The sequence below is a fragment of the Canis lupus genome, chromosome 12 (genome assembly GCF_048164855.1).
Source record: "Canis lupus baileyi chromosome 12, mCanLup2.hap1, whole genome shotgun sequence".
NCBI classification, from domain to species: Eukaryota; Metazoa; Chordata; class Mammalia; order Carnivora; family Canidae; genus Canis; species Canis lupus.
In genome coordinates this window covers 63,664,184-63,681,377 of record NC_132849.1, presented here as the reverse complement: position 1 = coordinate 63,681,377, position 17,194 = coordinate 63,664,184, and the positions used below count along the sequence as shown (strand labels likewise).

General features: G+C 63.0%; 4 long non-coding RNA genes across 11 annotated transcripts; 2 read left to right on the top strand and 2 right to left on the bottom strand.

Moving 5' to 3' along the window:
• Positions 1-724: 724 nt before the first annotated feature.
• Positions 725-8,349, bottom strand: LOC140601830 (uncharacterized). Of its 7 annotated transcripts, XR_012004943.1 has the most exons (7): positions 6,576-8,349; positions 6,024-6,075; positions 5,496-5,652; positions 4,686-5,365; positions 4,278-4,368; positions 2,788-2,898; positions 730-2,441 (listed from the first exon to the last, which is right to left on the bottom strand). It is a non-coding gene; the product is annotated as an uncharacterized lncRNA (long non-coding RNA). The 7 variants fall into 7 exon arrangements; XR_012004942.1 differs by having other exon boundaries at positions 726-2,441; positions 5,496-6,075; XR_012004941.1 differs by lacking the exon at positions 6,576-8,349 and having other exon boundaries at positions 5,496-5,679; positions 6,024-6,474.
• Positions 8,350-8,397: 48 nt separating this feature from the next.
• On the top strand, positions 8,398-10,520 carry LOC140601828 (uncharacterized). The gene is made up of 3 exons (XR_012004936.1): positions 8,398-8,456; positions 8,533-9,259; positions 9,572-10,520. It is a non-coding gene; the product is annotated as an uncharacterized lncRNA (long non-coding RNA).
• Positions 10,521-10,608: 88 nt separating this feature from the next.
• LOC140601827 (uncharacterized) lies at positions 10,609-13,800 on the top strand. Of its 2 annotated transcripts, XR_012004935.1 has the most exons (5): positions 10,610-10,816; positions 11,008-11,210; positions 12,365-12,582; positions 12,731-12,939; positions 13,423-13,800. It is a non-coding gene; the product is annotated as an uncharacterized lncRNA (long non-coding RNA). The 2 variants fall into 2 exon arrangements; XR_012004934.1 differs by having other exon boundaries at positions 10,609-10,816; positions 12,365-12,939.
• On the bottom strand, positions 11,730-16,897 carry LOC140601829 (uncharacterized). The gene is made up of 3 exons (XR_012004937.1): positions 16,552-16,897; positions 14,192-16,311; positions 11,730-13,793 (listed from the first exon to the last, which is right to left on the bottom strand). It is a non-coding gene; the product is annotated as an uncharacterized lncRNA (long non-coding RNA).
• Between the last annotated feature and the right edge of the window lie 297 nt (positions 16,898-17,194).

Below are 17,194 nucleotides of genomic sequence, written 5' to 3'. Positions count from 1 at the left end.
CAGGCAAGGTCGTGGGGGGCCGAGGAACGGACAGCAAGGGGGGTAAACCAAGGCAGCCTGGGCCGGCTGTGCCCTGGGAGGCCAATGTGCACATGCGGATGGTCGTCCGGGTCACCATCATGTGCATCGGCGGAGGGGAGGTGCCAGCGCCCAACGGCAGGTGTCCTGGGACCTGACATCACGTCGGGCCGGGCAGAGCTGGGAGCACAGATCGCACCGCGACAGCCCGTGAGGACCCAGGGCAGCCGACACAGCACCTTCGTCGGAGGAGCGCGAGCATATCCAGCCGCAGGGGCGCTGGCCGGACCACAGAGCGGAGCCTGAGCTCGGACGCAGGCCTCCGGCCGCCACGGAAGCCACGGCTCTGACCTCAGCCTGGCAGCCAGACGGGTCGGGCTGTGCTCCCCTGGCATGCCGGTCGCCCAGGAGCCCGCGGCCCGAAGGAGAAACGCGCCCCGTGGGCTCCCGGGGGGCCTGGGACCCCCTGGGACTCAAAACTGCTGCCGGCCCACGTATTGGGGCCGTCTAGACCACCGCTGGCTCATCATGTTTCCTTCTGGGTCACATTGGACACGACGGGGCGCTGGCCGCTCCCCAGCATCCGGGAGGACGCAGGTGACAAGGCGAGGCGGATACCTCTGCGTAATCGTAAGATGCGGAGATTTTTGACCTCTCTCCCATCGTCCTTTGGCTTTGTCTGCATCAGCCCCACCTTCTGCTGGGCAGGAAGCTGCAGCTCCCTCTCGACTCGCCGCCGTGGAGGCGATCATCTTCTGAGCAATCAATGCCGGGCAACGGCCCAGGTGTGCGACCGCTCGGTCTAGGACCATTCCTCCACGGAGAGCCCGGGACACGATTTTAAATAAATGTGCAGATTTAGGGAAAGGACAAATATCAAGTAAATCTTGTCTATAATGGCCCATCAGGTAATGCTGGTGAAGATTAGCTGCTGGAGCCTGCGAATCTCAGAACATACAAATCACCTGCTTTTGACAGGCAACACATATACATTTTGTTTAAGAGCAAAATGTCAGGAAATTCATTTCTGGAGATCTACAAGGAGTCATGCACATCAACATGCTGCCATCGCCATCATAAATTTGGGGACGTGAAATGCAGATCATGTCTTTGAATTTTTCACACCCTCATCAGCAGCCTCCAAGAGTCACAGCCGGGGAAGTCCTCACCGTCGACTCCTGCAGCTTCCCCTGGAAGTGATTCCCACCGCAGGGCCCTCTGTGCCCGACCCCGGGCTCCGGAAACAGGATGGGAATAGGGAACACGGAGCTGCTGGTGTGAGAGGAGGGGGCGGGCCGTGCCCTGCAGCGCCCTAGCACATGCCCATCACCTTCTGCGGGACGGGGGCCGCCCCGTGAGCACCATTACATGAGCGTCTGCATCGGCCACCTTACCGCGTGCACAGACGGGGAGGCCTGGGAAAATGCGGGCAGGCATCATTTAATCAACCATCCAAGCTCATGCGTCCAGATTTTTGAACTTAAATCCATATGGATAACGTTCATCCTCCACTTAAAATTTGGGATAGTTGCTAATTCTTATGTTTAAGACTGAAATCCCTGACATCTGCCCCCCCCAAAGCCTTGGCCTTCCCCCTCTTTCTTCGGGGAAGAGAAAAGATGAAGGATCTACAGAAAGGCTTGTGAGGGACCCTCTAATGGGTTAATAGGGGACACGTTCACTTTTGAACAACAGACGTTTCTACGAGTTGCTAATGGAAGTTAAATTAATTGGAGCACGGGCCGGCCGCTCCCGGGGGTTTGTTGACTTGCTCCTTTTGTTTGCGCTCTTCCGACCTTCAGGAATTTCTGCACAGACACTATTCTTCCACCTGTCCTTCCATTTACTCATTTAACGAACATCTCTCGCTACTATTGCTAATGACAAGGGTAGCAGTGGCTGTAATTCGGGAATTCTTGGAATGTGCCAGACACCGTGCTGGCAATTTCACGCAGGCCGTCTCCCGCCAGCCCGCCAGGCTGCAGACGGGTGTCCGTCCCATTTTCCACATGAGGAAACCTGCGGTCAGACCTGCCAGGCGCAGCCGGCCAGCCATGGGGGGGTCACCCCGCGAGAGGTCCGCCCAGCTGAGCCATGTGGGGACGCAGAGACGACACGAGCTGGGGCAGATGGAGGCCACTGTCCTGCAAGGTCAAGGTGTCCGGGACATGTCAGGGCTTGGCCCTGGCCATGGAAACGCGGAGGAGCGGGGGCCCAGGAGGCCGTGAGGGAGGGGTTGGACGTGAGAGGGATGGAGCCTGCAGCCGAGGCGCGGAGGCCCAGGGAGGATGACGGAAACAGGCCAGCGAAGGAAGCATAGGACATTCCAGGTCTACGAATTCATCCTGACAACGCCCTCGGAGCGCAAAGATGGGTCCGCACGGGGTGTTTTCACCAGCGAAGACGGCACCTGGCCGAACCGTCTGATCACAGGAGAAGATTCCCATAAATTACAGCAGATTCATGGAAGAGGCTGAGGTACAGCCCAGGGCCCCGGCGAGGAGGGCGCCCCGATGAAACAAGCCGGCAGCGGCCGGAGAGGTGGGAGGAGGCCCGGAAGAGCGGGAGACAGGGATGTGCGGGGGTCACTGCGGGTGACGGGCCCATCGGAGACAGGGTGCTGTCTTTAGGGTCATCCGGAACGTCCGTGGGCTCCGCAGCGTGCAGCAGTGAGCTGGGCAGGGAGGAGGGCCACGAGCCAGACTAGGTGGGAGGGGAGGAAGCGGGGGGAGAGTGCAGGGGCCCTTCGGGAAGAGAGGACGGCATCACCTGGGGCCCGGGAGCCAGGGCCAGTCCTGACTCTGAGATGCTGCTCCTGTGGGGGCGCGAGCACATGGACACTCCTTCCTGCTGCAGACATTCTGCAGGTGACCCTGCCGGCTTCATAAAGCGTGGGGAGTACCCATGTCACAAGGAGCCGCCAAGGACCTTTAGGAGCTGCGGATGAACTCTACAACCTACACTGACCTCTGGGGGCTGCAGATGACCTCCAGAAGCTGTGGATAATCCCCAGGAACTGTGGATGACCCTTACAAGCTATAATGACCTCTAGGAGCAATGGATGACCTCTAGGAGCAATGGATGACCTCTAGGAGCTGTGGATGACACCTAGGAGCTCTGGATGACCTCTAGGATCTATGGATGATGCCTAGGAGCTCTGGATGACCTCCAGGAGCTATGGATGACACCTAGGAGCTATAGATAACCCCTAGAAGCTACGATGACCTCCAGCACCTGTGGAAGACCCTTACAAGCTATGATGACCTCTAGGAGCTATGGTGGTCTCTGGGAGCTGCAGACGACTTCTAGGAGCTATGGATAATGCCTAGGAGCTATGGATGAGCCCCAGGAGCTATGGATGACCCCCAGGAGCTAAGGGTGACCTCTAGGAGCTATGGATGACCTCTAGGAGCTATGGATGACCTCCAGGAGCTATGGATGACCCCTAGGAGCTGTGGATGACCTCTGGGAGCTATAGATGACACCTAGGAGCTATAGATAACCCCTAGAAGCTACAATGACCTCCAGCACCCGTGGAAGACCCTTACAAGCTATGATGACCTCTAGGAGCTATAGTGGTCTCTGGGAGCTGCAGACAACCTCTAGAAGCTATGGATGACCCCCAGGAGCTATGGATGACCTCTAGGAGCTATGGATGATGTCTAGGAGCTATGGATGACCCCTAGGAGCTATGGATGACCTCTAGGATCTATGGATGACCCCCAGAAGCTATGGATGACCCCTAGGAGCTATGGATGAGCCCCAGGAGCTATGGATGACCTCTAGGAGCTGTGGATGACACGTAGAAGCTGTGGGTGACCTCTGAGACCTATGGAGGACTTCTGAGAGCTATGGATGACACCTAGGAGCTGTGGATGACCTCTGGGAGCTATGGATGACACCTAGGAGCTATAGATAACCCCTAGAAACTACGATGACCTCCAGCACCTGTGGAAGACCCTTACAAACTATGATGACCTCTAGGAGCTATAGTGGTCTCTGGGAGCTGCGGATGACCTCTAGGAGCTATGGATGACCCCCAGGAGCTATGGATGACCCCTAGGAGCTATGGATGACCCCCAGGAGCTATGGATGACCCCCAGGAGCTATGGATGACCCCTAGGAGCTATGGATGACCCCCAGGAGCTATGGATGATCTCCAGGAGCTATGGATGACCCCCAGGAGCTATGAATGATCCCTAGGAGCTACAGATGACCTCTAGGAGCTATGAAGACCTCCAGGAGTGGATGACCCTTACAAGCTATGATGGCGTCTGGGAGCTGTGGATGACCTCTGGGAGCAGAGGGTGGCTTCTAGCTGAGAATCAGCAAGAGGCTGGCCTGCTGGTCCTACAAACACAAAGAAAGGAATTCTGCTGACACTGAGTGAGCTGGGAAGTAGACTCTCCCACGGTGGAACATCCAAGGGAAAGGCAGCCTGGCCAGATCTCCACTGCAGCCCTGTGAGACCCTGAGCAGGAGACACGGCTAAGATCTATGGACACCGTGAGACAATAAATATGTGTTGTTTGAAGCCACTAACTGTGTGGTGATTTGTTAGACTGCAGTAGTGTGTGAAGGTTCTCCAGAGAAACAGACCCAGGAGGAGGTGTGTGTGTGTGTGTGTGTGTGTGTAGAGAAAGATTTGTTATCAGGAATTGACTCACAAGGTTTTGGAGGATGCGGAGTCCCAGACCTGCAGTCAGCAAGCTGGGGCCCCCAGAAAGCCCATCGTGTGGTTCCCATCTGCACTCGTGTGAGCGGAAGACAGTGGCCCACCTTGAAGACAGGTGGGCAGAGACACACCCCTTCTCACCAGCGCTGGACCAGTGTTTCATCATCTTGGGGTCGTCAGCAGGTCGGAGGAGGTCGGCCCACACTGGGGAGGGCCCCCCGCGTTACTAGTCTGGCCTCCAATGTTAATCTCCTCCAGAAACGCCCTCATAGACGCGTCCAGGGAGATGTTTGGCCCAACACCCAGCACCTGTGCCCATGAGGCCGCATGGTCGGCCACCTCAGGCAGGTAAGTGGTACAGCTGAGAAGGGCCCTAGCAGGTGTCCTCACCCTCTGCCTCCCATCCAACCCCGCACCCCTGATGCACAGGGGGCTTGCGCCCCTGCCAGGCTGCCTGGTCCAGTCTGGGGCCACCCCCTAGTCCTGCCCTGCTGTGCTGTGAAGGCCGTCTCGCTTTCTCCTTCTGTGTAGATGGGGACGGCCTGTCTGCAGGACTCACTGTTCCCTGTGGCCATACAACGACTGCACAGCACACAGGGTCCCTCGCGGCGTGAGGCTGGTTTGCGATTACAGCTCCTCCGGCCACTGTTCCAGTCCAAATCCCAGGGGCTCCTGTCGGAGAGTAAAGAGAAGCCAATGAGCCCTTTAGACAAAGTCTGCATCTGCACCTGTGTCTGGTGGTCTTCCAGGCGGGCACAGCGCATGCCATCCCTGGAGATGGCACACAGGGGTCTGGGGTCACCTGAGCAAGGAGTCCCACTCCGGGCAGTGCAGGGACCGTCCAGACTGCTTCCGGTGTATTCTACAATCGCTGTCGGGATGCGTCCCCTCCCTCTCTGTGGCCTGGACCCCACCGTACACCAGCGACAGCAAAGCGCTAGATCATCGGGACCGTCACTCTGCAAGGGCGGAGTTGACCCTGGAGCCTGGAATTGACCCCAGAGCCTGTTAGGTCTTTACTTCTGGTCCCACCGTCTCAGGAAACACCACTTCTCCCACGAGGCCTTCCCTCCCTGCAGGGCTTGCCTCCTGCTTCCCGACTACCAACTGTCGCACCAATGTCACACCTTCCACCGGGCCCCTTGACCGCCAGCAGCACCCCCGGCTCAGGCATGAAGACCCCTCCCCCTCCCATATATGCGCCCTCCCAGGGCATGTGGCCCCACTCTGTGGTCAACTGCATCATCATCCGTGTTATTTATGCCCACTGTTCCTCCTGGAAGCTGGGTCCGGTGGCAGTTAGCAGTTTGGGTAGGAGAGTGCCCCTAACCTGAAGCAGGGCGTCTTAAACGCCTCTTCTGAGGACGGCATAGGTCTGCTGTCTGTGTGGCAACAACACTTAAATTAACACGTCCACTGGGGTCGGAGCCTACGAGTGGGTGGAGGCACCGTCCTGGGCTGGTCAGGGCCTTCACCAGAGCCCCGTGGGACCCATCTCCACAGAAGTGGGAGAAAGGAATTACCCCCTAAACACACGTCATGTAAAATTGATGTCACATGATTTCACAGGTGATGCCAGCCCTGAGGGGCTGGGGCAGGTGTGGCTGGGGGGAGATGGGGCTGGGGTGTTGGGGGCTAGGGGCAGGGGCTGGGGCACTGGGGGCTATGGCAGGTGGGGCTACTGGGCCACTGGGGGCCAGGGGCTGGTGGCAGGAGGCTGGGGACAGGTGAGGCTGGGGCAGGTGGGTTGGGGGATAGGTGGGGCTGGGGGGCAGGTGAAGCTGGGGCGGGGTGGGCTGGGGCCATGGAGCCCCTCGTGAGCTCTCCTGGAAGCACTGCCCCTTCCTGAGCTCTGACAGCCGCGCCGTTGCACGCCGCTCACGTCTTTGCACTTGGACGCGGTCCCTGGGGGCCAGACACAGGACGCCCGCGCCGTTCAGACTGGCCCCAGGAGCCCGGGAGGCACGTCTCCAGGTCTGTGGTCCTTGGGCCCAGCCCGTCACTGCCTCCGCTCTGCTTGCTGCGGGGGCACCTTCCGTCTCCCCCCAGGCGGGGCGGGCAGGCATGAGCCGGGGCCACCGAGCAGCTGGTCGGCGTCCAGCGGAGGTCCGGCCCCGACGTGACGGCCAGGTCTGTCCTCCTGCAGGCCCGCTCCTCTGCGTGCTGTCCTCTGCGTTCCCACCTTTACCGCGAACGCTGCTTTCGCCTCGGGCAGCAAGTATTTATTTCAAGCCCCTTGGGATTAGCCCAGCGACTCTTTCTACCATTAAAGCAAAGGCTTAAACTCCAGCGAAGGGGTCGCTGTGTGGCGGTGCCGTGAGCACAGCCCAAGGACCCTGAGCGCCTCCCCGGAGGCTCCGGTCACGCAGAGCCACCTGAGGCAGCGGGCACCGGAGGCGGCACCTCGGAAGCTGCTGGCGCGGGGGCGGCCGGCCTCCAGGGGGGACAGGGGCCAGGCGTTGCCGGGTGCCTGTGCGCACGGCTTGGGCACCCCACTGGGGCGGTCCACCGGCAGCTGCTCAACCGGCTCTTGGGCACCTCTGTCCACGGGGACTCGCTCCTGGCACTCTGGTGACCTTTCCCCGCCTTCAAGATGAGCCCGATCCTCCTGGCCAGCCCTGCGGAGCCCGATGGCCAGACTGCCCGGCCTCCCCGGAACCGCAGCTGCCGCAGCCGCCAGCCCAGCACAACTTGATGACGTCCACCGAGGGGGGATACAAGGGCTGTGCTGACGGCGCCGGATGGACCTGTGGGTGTCCGTGCAGGACGACCGCGACGACTCCCACCCGCTCACCTTTCACGCCGGCCCCCGCGTCACTCAGAGGCTCTACGCTCTCCGCAAGGCCACCCCCGGCTCCCTGATGCTAGAGACGTGCACTGCCCTGGGGGCGCAGCCTGTCCCACCCCCCAGCCTTCGCAGTCAAGGCCCGGCCCCCAGCACCTGCACCTATGACTGTGGGGTCGGGAGATTAAGGTTTGGGGGGTGCCTAGGGGGGCCCTGATCCCGTACCCTCCGTGTCCTTGTAAGAGGGATGGGCACATGGGCCTGCCAGAGGGACCGCGCGGGCTCGCAGGGGGAAGGCCTCAGCCCCCAGACCATGCGGGACACCCGTCCAACCGCCCAACTGCGGGAGTCACTTGGTGGCCCCGGGAACCTGGAAGGCAGCCAGGCTGATCCTCATCGCGTCCCTTCCCGCAGTGTGTGGACGAGGCTGGACTCCCCACTGCAAGTCAATGCAGGAGGCACCGCTTCCGTTTCACCGCTGCTGCATGAGGGTCGTGCACGATCCCCCGGCCTGCACATTCCCCTCCTTCTGTCTTCTAGAACTAATGAAATAGCTGCAGCTTTTCCTGCGGGTGCCCCGGGGGCCTGGGCAAGTCTGCAGGGCCCCCATCCCGTAGGGACTCGAGTGTCCGGCTGGCTCCTCTGCATACGTTGGGCTCTACCGCGCACAGAGCACCACAGGGCTGCACCGAGGCCCCTCCCACGGGTCCTCACCCTGCCCCTCCTGCCCGTCCTCCCGCATCACTCTGGGGCCAGGGTGGCCCACTCTTCCTGACGTGGCTCACGGGCTGGCGTCTTGGAGCCCATCCCCTGGCACCCACACCCCGGGGTGACAAGAGTGTCCTCTGGCGCCGCTGCGTCGGCGGCTGCCGTGTTCTGGGCATTCGAATGTTTGTGGAGCCCGTTGCCTTGACAACCACCGACGACCATGTGCTCCCTGGTCTGACCTCAGATGAGAGGATGGAGGAAGGGCGGCAGGTGCCAAGGGCTCCCCTGAAACACCTCTCACCGAAATCCTTTTTTTTTTTTTAAGGTTTTTATTTATTCATTACAGACACAGAGAGAGGCAGAGACACAGGCAGAGGGAGAAGCAGGCTCCATGCAGGGAGCCCGATGCGGGACTCGATCCCAGGACCCCGGGTCACGCCCTGAGCCCAAGGCAGGTGCCCAACCGTGGAGCCACCCGGGCATCCCTGAAATCCTTTTCAATACAGGTCCGAGCAGTTCTGCCCTTGAGAGGGGAGCAGCCCGGGCCCTCCCAGCGGGTAGCGCAGCCCCTTTCTCGGCCGACAGGAGCCACCTCCTGGGTCACCCATCCTTGTGGCTCTGAGCACCCGCTGCCTGAGGTCACAGCGTCGAAAGAAGGATGGACCTTGAAGCCCTGCTGGAGGCGGCCAGAGCTCTGGGGACTCGAACCCTGCGTGTTTGAACCCTCCTTCCCAGACCCAGGTCTGTCCACTGGGAGGAAAGTGACGTCCACCCGCGGGCCCACACTCCTCTTCCTATAGACGGACGCCGTGAGCTCCCCTCCCAGGCGGGACGAGCGTGAGCGCCAGTGAGTGGCCTCGACCGTGTCCCTTGGCCCACGGCTGCTGCTGGGGACACAGAGAGATAAGGCCATCTGCGTGGGCGGGACACGCAGCGGAGATGCTCTGCGGTCCAGACCTTCTGATTCGAGCGCACACACAGTCACTGCGTGGACGCGCAGCGCAGGCCCTCGAGACCCCCTCTTCTAGCCAGGCCCGCGGTGAAAGCAGGACTCCTTGGCTCACCTCCTGCAAGTGGGTCCCACGGGACAGATTATGTAAGAGAAGCAGGGAAGAGGGGAGGACGGCCACAAAGTGAGGCGCTCCGGGGAAGTCCCACGGAGTCTGGTCACAGCTCGTCTCCGTGGCGACGGGGCTCCTAGGGCCGGGCCGGGGCCGCAGTGCTGGGGGGCGCCCAGAAATAGGCCCCGGGGCCCAGCTCCACCCGAGCCCGGCTTCATCCTCCCTTCACGTGCCAGAAGCAGAGCTGCTTTCTTGGGCTTTGGGGGAGTGGGGGTCCCTGTTCCAGCAGGTTTCCCTCCCCGTGGCTTGCCCCCTGCCCCTCAGGACACTCGACAGCCGCAGGGCATCCTCCGGGACAGCCGCTGCCCATTCCCCGGCTTCTGTGGAGCCTGGCACAGCCTCGCCAACCCGTGCGGCACCGACTGTTCCTCTGAGTCCCCACGGCGAGCTGCCCCGAGTGACACCCTGCGGCGTTGTGCTCGGCCTGGAGAGCGGAGCCCGGACCAACAGCGTTCTGAGAGCCAGGCCAGGCCCCCAGAGGCGCACCTGTTGGAAGCACAGAACAGGATAAAGAACAAAACGAGGGGTCAGCGGTGACCTGGCCCCCACGGCTGCCCTTCCCCGTCCTGCTGCTTCTCCGGGGACCTGGGAGCCCTCGTGCCGGCCCCAAGGCGACGGGTCCGTGTGTGGGTATTGCAGAGGGACGGGCACCCGTGTCAGGTTCGGTTGGGCTCGTGGCTCTCCACGCTCCACGATGCCCAGGAAAGCAGGGACGGAGTGGAGGGGGGTCCTGGGGGACGGGCAGTGTGGTGGACGGGGCAGTGTGGTGGAAGCTTCCCGGGGCCTCTGGCAGCCTGGTCCGGCTCGGGGACGCGCCCGCTGAGGGGCAGAGGTCCCCCGGGGGCAGGGGACGTGGGGTGTCAGGGAAGCTGGCCCCGGAGGCAATGCAGGAGGACGAGGAACAGTGGGTCTGTCCGGCCGTGGGCTGGTCCCGGGACCAGCGGGGAGAAAGTCCACGTGCAGGGCAGAGGTTCTGCTTCCACCGAGACTCCCAGGGCCCAGCCCGGCTGCGGCAGGCCCAAGCTCTGCTGTGCTCCTTCGGTGCGCCGGGCCGGAGGGGTTCTGGCCTCTCCGGGACCTCAGCAAGGACTCTGCACGGGGCGCCCACCGAGGGCTGGAGGTGCTGCTGCCCACGAGCCCCCGGGCCTCATGCCTGGTGCCTGGGCCCCCGGCCCCCATCCCCTGGTCCCCCACCCCTTGCCCCTGGTGCTCATGCCCCACCCCAGGCCCCCAGCCCCCGGCCCTCTGCCCCTCACCACTCACCCCTCACTGCCCCCCTTCCGCCCCAGCCCCCTGTCCCCTGCCCCCAGTCCTCATGCTGGGTCCCTGGTTCCCTGACCCAGCCCTGCACCCCACGGACCCCGCCCCCATCCCTCGATCCTCATATCCAACCCCCCACCTTGGGTCCCACCCCCTGGCACCCAGAAGGGGCTCAGACCCCTGCAGGGACAGCTGGTGTCCCAAGTGGAGACAGTGCCTGGGCCCAGCACACCCAGGAGCTAGAAGGTGGTGAGTGTGGGGCACTCGTGGGCTCTGGGGGGACAGGGGGCAGGAGGGGGGGGCTGGCCCAGGTGTTGCAGGCCTTGGGCTGCCACATGGGAGGGCTGGCATTCACCGCGTGGGGACGTCCAGGAGGACACGCTTGGGGGCTCCTGCCCTGTAACCACCCCCTGCCCCAGGAGTGGATGCTTCCCCTCCAGGCCACCCCACAGCCTCCTCAAGGACACAGCATCCTCTCAGGACGGGGGTTGGAGAACCTGGAGCCCGCTTTGCTAGGAACTGACTTTCACCTCTGGACCCCGTCTTACTGCCCGGCACAGCCTGGGGCAGGGACGGGGAAGCAGCGCCCGCAGACAGCTCTGCTCTGTGGGGCCCAGGCTTGCTGGCTGGTCTCATCCTCTGGGTGAGCGAACGGGGAGTCAGGAGAGCCCTCCCCTGGGGGGCGGCCGCCCTGAGCCCTCCTCCCGCCTCCTGCATCCGCCTCCCGCCTCCCATGGAGACTCTGACAAGAGCGGCAGTGACACCCTCGCCCCTGGTTTGGAAGAACACAATCAAAATACGTGCCTCCGAAGCAAGCACATTTCTCTCTTCTTTCCCTCTTTTCTCCTTTTATTATTACGTTTTTAATTCTACTTCCCAAGGCTGAGGGCCGCATTAGTAAGATAGTAGCGGGTGCACAACGTCAGGAAGGGATGCAGGAAGGGATGCTGGTGTGGCGAGAGGAGACTCCCACCGGCCATAATTGCCTCCGCACGTCCGGCTGCAATGAGCTCCGGGGCTGTGGGTGAGGGACGGGGACGGGGTCAGGGACGGCTGGCAGGAGGGAGGGCCTCTCCATGCACGTGGAGCCCACCGCGCTCCTGTCCTGCGGGACAACCCGAGTGCCTTGGGGACGTGGGGCTCTGAGCACACGCACCAACAGGGCCGCGGGCTGCGCCGGGCTCCTCGGAGGACAGGGCCAGAGAGGGCCGAGAGGCCGCCCGCAGAGGGCCCCGGAGGAGGCCGGCTTCCTTGCAGCTCCTCCGAGTTCCATTTGCTTCGCCTCAGAGCTCATCTCCTGCTGCCCTTAGAAATGCAAAAAGGGCGATTAATAATTAATAAGACAAGAGCCTCTCGTCTGCATTATTAAATGCCCAAATGCTAGGACGGAGCAGCCCAGGGAGGAGCTGGAGACGGAGAGACCCTGCCGCTGCACTTAGAGGCGCCTCCTGTCTCCGATCCTTCTTCCCTGGAAAGAAGGGGGGACCGAGATGTGGGGCGTGGACAGGGCACGGGGCCTTCCCAGGAGGCAAGCGCCGGCCAAGCCAGGCCCCGCAGGAGGACCCGCGCCGTCAGGGCGCCCCAGGCCGCCGGCCGGACAGGGTGCACGCACTGGGGGGCTCGCAGACACCTGCCTCTTTGCACCGCTGGGACCAGCCGTCACCCTGCGGGACGCTCAGCGGGGCGGCACGTGGCTCCCTTGCCCTCGCGGAGGTCACCCCAAAGGGCACCGCTGTGCCCATGCTGCAGTCCACGTGTTCCCTCAAGTCCAAGAGGCACGTTTTTTCATTTCCGCAGATTCACGCGGGCGGCAAATGCGCTTGGTGCCGTCTCGGGAGAGGAACTGAAGTAAGCGCTGAGGGTAGACGGAGGCCACGGGAAGCCGCCCTAGGGTCAGGACGCGTTTGCCCTCCCGCTGTGCCGGTCCTGGAGCTGCATCTCGGGGCAGCCTGTTCCTCTGCAAGGGGCACGGTCCCCGGCCAAGGAGGGGGGTCTGCTGGGTCGGCCACCCCGACGTGAGCTCCCGGGAGGTGCCGGGGGTGGGACCCGACCTTGCTCACCGAGCCCGGGGAACACTGACCGCACGTCTTGCCTGGTCACTGGTGGGGTGGGGGCGGGGGAGCTCTCGCACATATTATTTTGCTTCGCCTCTGACCTTCCCAGAGCAGCCAGGCTGGCGTTAGCCTCCTCGGGGTCTGCTCCTCCGGACACGAACAGCTTCAGCCAGGATTCCCAGCAGGACGCAGCGGTGGCCCCAGCCACACTGGTGTCCGCTCCGCCTGCCGCCGCGCCCGGCGCTGGGCCAATCCCTCCTAAGTCCGTTGTTGCTCGAGTGGCGAAGCTGGCCCCGGAGGAAACTGGAAAGAACTGAGGTGCGCTGGCCCCGCTGGCCCTGGGCAGGAGCCTTGTGGACGGCAGGGTGGGTGGCAGGGCTCGCGGGCCATGAGCTCTCCCCACCTGGGGGCCCCCAGCCCGGCTCTCCGGCTCCAAGCCCAGCTAGGATGTGGACGCGTAGCAGATGCTGACTTGAGCCCCACACCCCTGCACACGGCAGACCTGGGGCCCCCTCCGCCCGCGCTCAGGGCCGGGTCACGGCCAGCTCTGTCCCAGACGGGTGTCGCCCACGCCCCCACCCTCAGGACAGAGCCCGGCCTGTGGGAGAGAGGCCAGCGCGAGGCGACCCCAGGGCGTCTGCTTTTGCACCGTTTGAGTCCCGGGGCCCCGGGCCTTAGGAAGGATGCCGGCCACACGCCGTGGGGACGACGGGCGGTCGACCTCCCTGGCCAGGCCTCATCCGAGCACGTCAGACGCCATCCGTGCTGGCGGCTAACGCGGCTCCCACTGGCTCCTTGCAGAGCTACTCAGACCCGCCTCGATCGATCCTGAGACACTGAACGATGCAGTTAAGACGGGAGGCAGGAGGACACAGCGGCCGTCCAGAAATAATTAGCTGGAAAAAATCCCCAACTCGGCTCCTATCTGGGAAGCAGCAGCATCTCCCTCCCTCCCTCTCCCTCCCTCCCTCTCTCTCTCTCACGCTCACACACGCGTGCACACACATGCACACAAAGACCAAACCACACGTGTGTGAGCATCTGGCAGACAGGGCAGAGCGGCTCTGGACACGGGGACGGCCGTCCTGCTTCGCCCAGGCCTCCCTCCGCCGCCGGCGTCTTGCTCTCCTGGGTGTGGCCTTCTCCGGGGAATAAAAATGAGCGTGGATGTCCTACATGGAAGCAAAATGATGTGTCCTTTTGAGTGATTCCTGGGCATCAGGCACGGCTCGGGCACCTTCCTATGAGAGCCCGGAGGCAGGGACACCGATGGCCCCACCACGCAGACCAGGAGGCCAGAGTGACCCGCCGAGGCCCTGCGCTGGTAGATGGAGTGTGAGGCCAGCCTCGGTATCCCCAGGGCCCGGGCCCTCACACCGCCCCGAGGCCCCGGCCTCTCAGCTCCCCTGGGAGCCAGGCACATCGGGAGGCAGGTGGAGACACAGCTCCGGTGACGCCCGAGCAGCCCGAGGCCCGGACACAGGGAAGGTGGGGAACGGCCTCCACCCGGGAAGTGGAATCCTGTCCCTTGCACACATCATTCTCTCCGGCCTGAAATCCCTCCACTCACGACGTGGGTCTTCGCGAGGGCAAATCCCGCGTCCCCTGCTGCACAGCGATGCCTCGGCCGCCCACCCGGGCCTCTTGGAGCTGATGGTGCACCCGCGACTGCCCTGGAGGGGGGCAAGCAGCGGCCCACGAGGAGGAGCAGGAGGGAGGGTGGCTGTGCTGTGTCCAGCCGTCCCGCACCTGCTCCGTCCTCCCTCCAAGGGGGTGTGGGGGATGCGGCGCCCGCCCCCACGCGGTTCTGGCACCAGGGAGGGTAGCCGGGTACCTGCTACCTGGAAAATGCCACAGCGGTGGATAAATAACTTGAGCAAAATTGTCTGAGAGCAGAAGGAGGAAGGAGGGAAAGACAGCCCCGTGTGAGCGTCGGCCCCACGCGTGGCCCTCGGCAAACAAGGACGGGCAAGTCCTGGCACCTGCTCCCAGAACCTCATGCTGTCGTGGAGGAGGCTGATCGACGGACGATGACGCACCAGGCGCCAGTGGTCCAGGCACGGTCTCGTGGGGCCAGCGGGCCATGGGGGCAGCACGAGGTGGGCCCCGCTGCGGGAGACGGGGCACCACCGTGTTCAGCCCCTACGCGGCGGCCCGTCGCTGCAGACTCTCCTCGCTCCTCAAGACTGTGCTTTGGACGGAGGGGGGCGGCCACCCAGAGCCATCCCTGCAGAGGAATTCCGGGGACGCCTCTCTGGGCTCTGGCCGGACTCAGACAGGAGGACGCCGTCGGGAGGAGCCTCGAGGGCGGAAGCAGGAGGAGAGTCCCGTGTCCCGTGTCCCGTGTCCCAGCACACTCCGGCCATCCGAGAAGCTCCTAGCCAAGGATCCATTCCACATGGCAGGCAGGGAGGGCGAGTCAAGTGCCTGGGCGGGGGGTGGCGGGGGAGCCACGCCGCAGCATGGAGCGGAGGGCAGGGCGTGGCACGTCCGGCACGCGACCCCAGAGTCCACGTCTGAGTCCTGGGAACTTGAGCATTTGGTACCTGGGGTGGCAGCAGGGGCTCCGCAGATGTGATTCGGTCGAGGATGTTGGGATGAGCAAAGGTCCAGGATTAGCCGGTGGCCCGACCCAACCACGAGGTCCGCGTGGGAGGGAGGCAGCAGGTGGACGAGGACGCAGAGGTGACGGGCAGCCAGGGAGGGACAGACATTTGGGAGGGGGGACCGAGGCAGGGGCAGCCAGCGTGGAATGCAGGCGCCTCCACCACTGGAAGAGGCCAAGGAAGGGTTCTCCCCCGTGAGGCCCCGCGAGGCACCTGGCCCTGCCCTGCTCTGCAAGGGGGACTGGGGCCCCAGACCTGCCAGCCGAGGGTGGGACGGCCGCTCAGGAACGACTGCAGCGGGGTAGTGGAACCCCCGGATGAAGGACACCGTCATCATACCTAAAAGCCCCGTGAGAGGAGCAAACGCCCCCCCCCCTTGCTGTGAGCTCTCCTGAGGCAGCAGAGGGCGAGGGGTGCAGGGCCCGGGGCAGGAGGGGTGCTGGGAGCCAGTCAGCAATGCGGGGCAGGCCGCAGCTGCAGAGGAGAGAGCGTACGCACCGGCCCAGGCTCTGCGCTCCACGCAGGCCACGATCGCAGCCGGGCAGCCATGCCTCGTCCCCACGGCGTGCAACCTCCGCAGGGGCCGAGTGGGCACCCAGGGGCTCCAGAGACCAACCCCAGTGGGAGCCCTTGTGCCTCTCCAGGCCTTTCTCGCTGTGTTTTTCCCACCATCTAGACGCCTGAGGCCGCTCCAGGGACCGATGGCTGCTTCTTACCAAACCACTGGCTGTTAGATTGGAGAGCCCGGGCTGCGCAGGGGCGTGTCTGCACACGGGCAGAGCCAATGGCACACTCTGCACCCCAGAGAGGACGGTGGCGCGCGGGACGGGTGCCTCAGCCACACCCGGATCCTGGAGGGTGTGACCCTCCCATCGTCATACCCGGGAGCAGCGGCTGCAGAGGGCACGAGGGACGAAGGGCTTCTTCCAGCCATGGTTCCCTGAGAGCAGAGCACCTGCATCCCAAGCTCACCTGCGCTGTGACCCGCGGGCCCTCTCTGAGCCGCTCTCAGCTCGCTGTGCGGCACGCCGTCCCCAGGAGAGAACGCGGGAGCCCACGTGACGGGAGACAGGGCTCCTCGAGTCTACGGAGCCACAGAGATGGGGAAGGATTGCATAGGAAATCACACGCACACGCATGGATATGCTTGCACACACCCGTGTGCTAGAGCATGCACACTCATACGCCTGCACCCATGCACAGATGTGCATGCACATACGTACACACGTGTACACACATACACACACAGCCCCCTCCCACCCTTCCTGCCCCAGGCATCCTTATCAATTGCTTACGTTCGCAGATGTGATCCCGGTAAACTCACCCTCTATTTGTCACGTGAGGAGATGGTTACGTGACCCCAGGAAGCTTGGCAGGACATGGGGAGATGTGTTTAGAACGACCTCATTTGCATCAAACAGAGCGCGTCCCTGGTCAATGTAGAAATGAAAGTCCGCCTCTCCCTTCCCCTGCTCCTTCTATTCAGACATCTGACCAGGCACCCTCTTTTATCAGAAAGGAAAGCACTACATCAGCAAACTCTCTCTCCTCTCTCTCTCTCTGGAAGATTCTTTGACTGCATAATTGAAACCAAGGGAACAAAAACCCACAAAAGCAAGTGGCACAGATGTTTTCATCACAGGTACCTCAAATAACTCCAAAGGGCCCTAACTGAGTAGCGCCTGTGAATATATTTCATGCGTGGCTCGCTGAGAATTAGCATTGGAAGCCATCGCTGCGAGCGCGGGGAGCTGGACGGATTTCAATCCAGTACGGAAAGCAGCCACTTGTGCTGCTGGCTGTCAGCCGCGGTCACATCACTGCGGATCTGCTTTGCAAGACCAGCAGAAGCCGGCGTGTCATTTTTGACATAGCTGCTTGTCCCTTTTCACTGCTCAGCTGACAGCACTCCCGGAGCCTGCCTGTTGCTCTGTGTCGAACAGACCCAGGTGCCCAGGCTCAAAGCT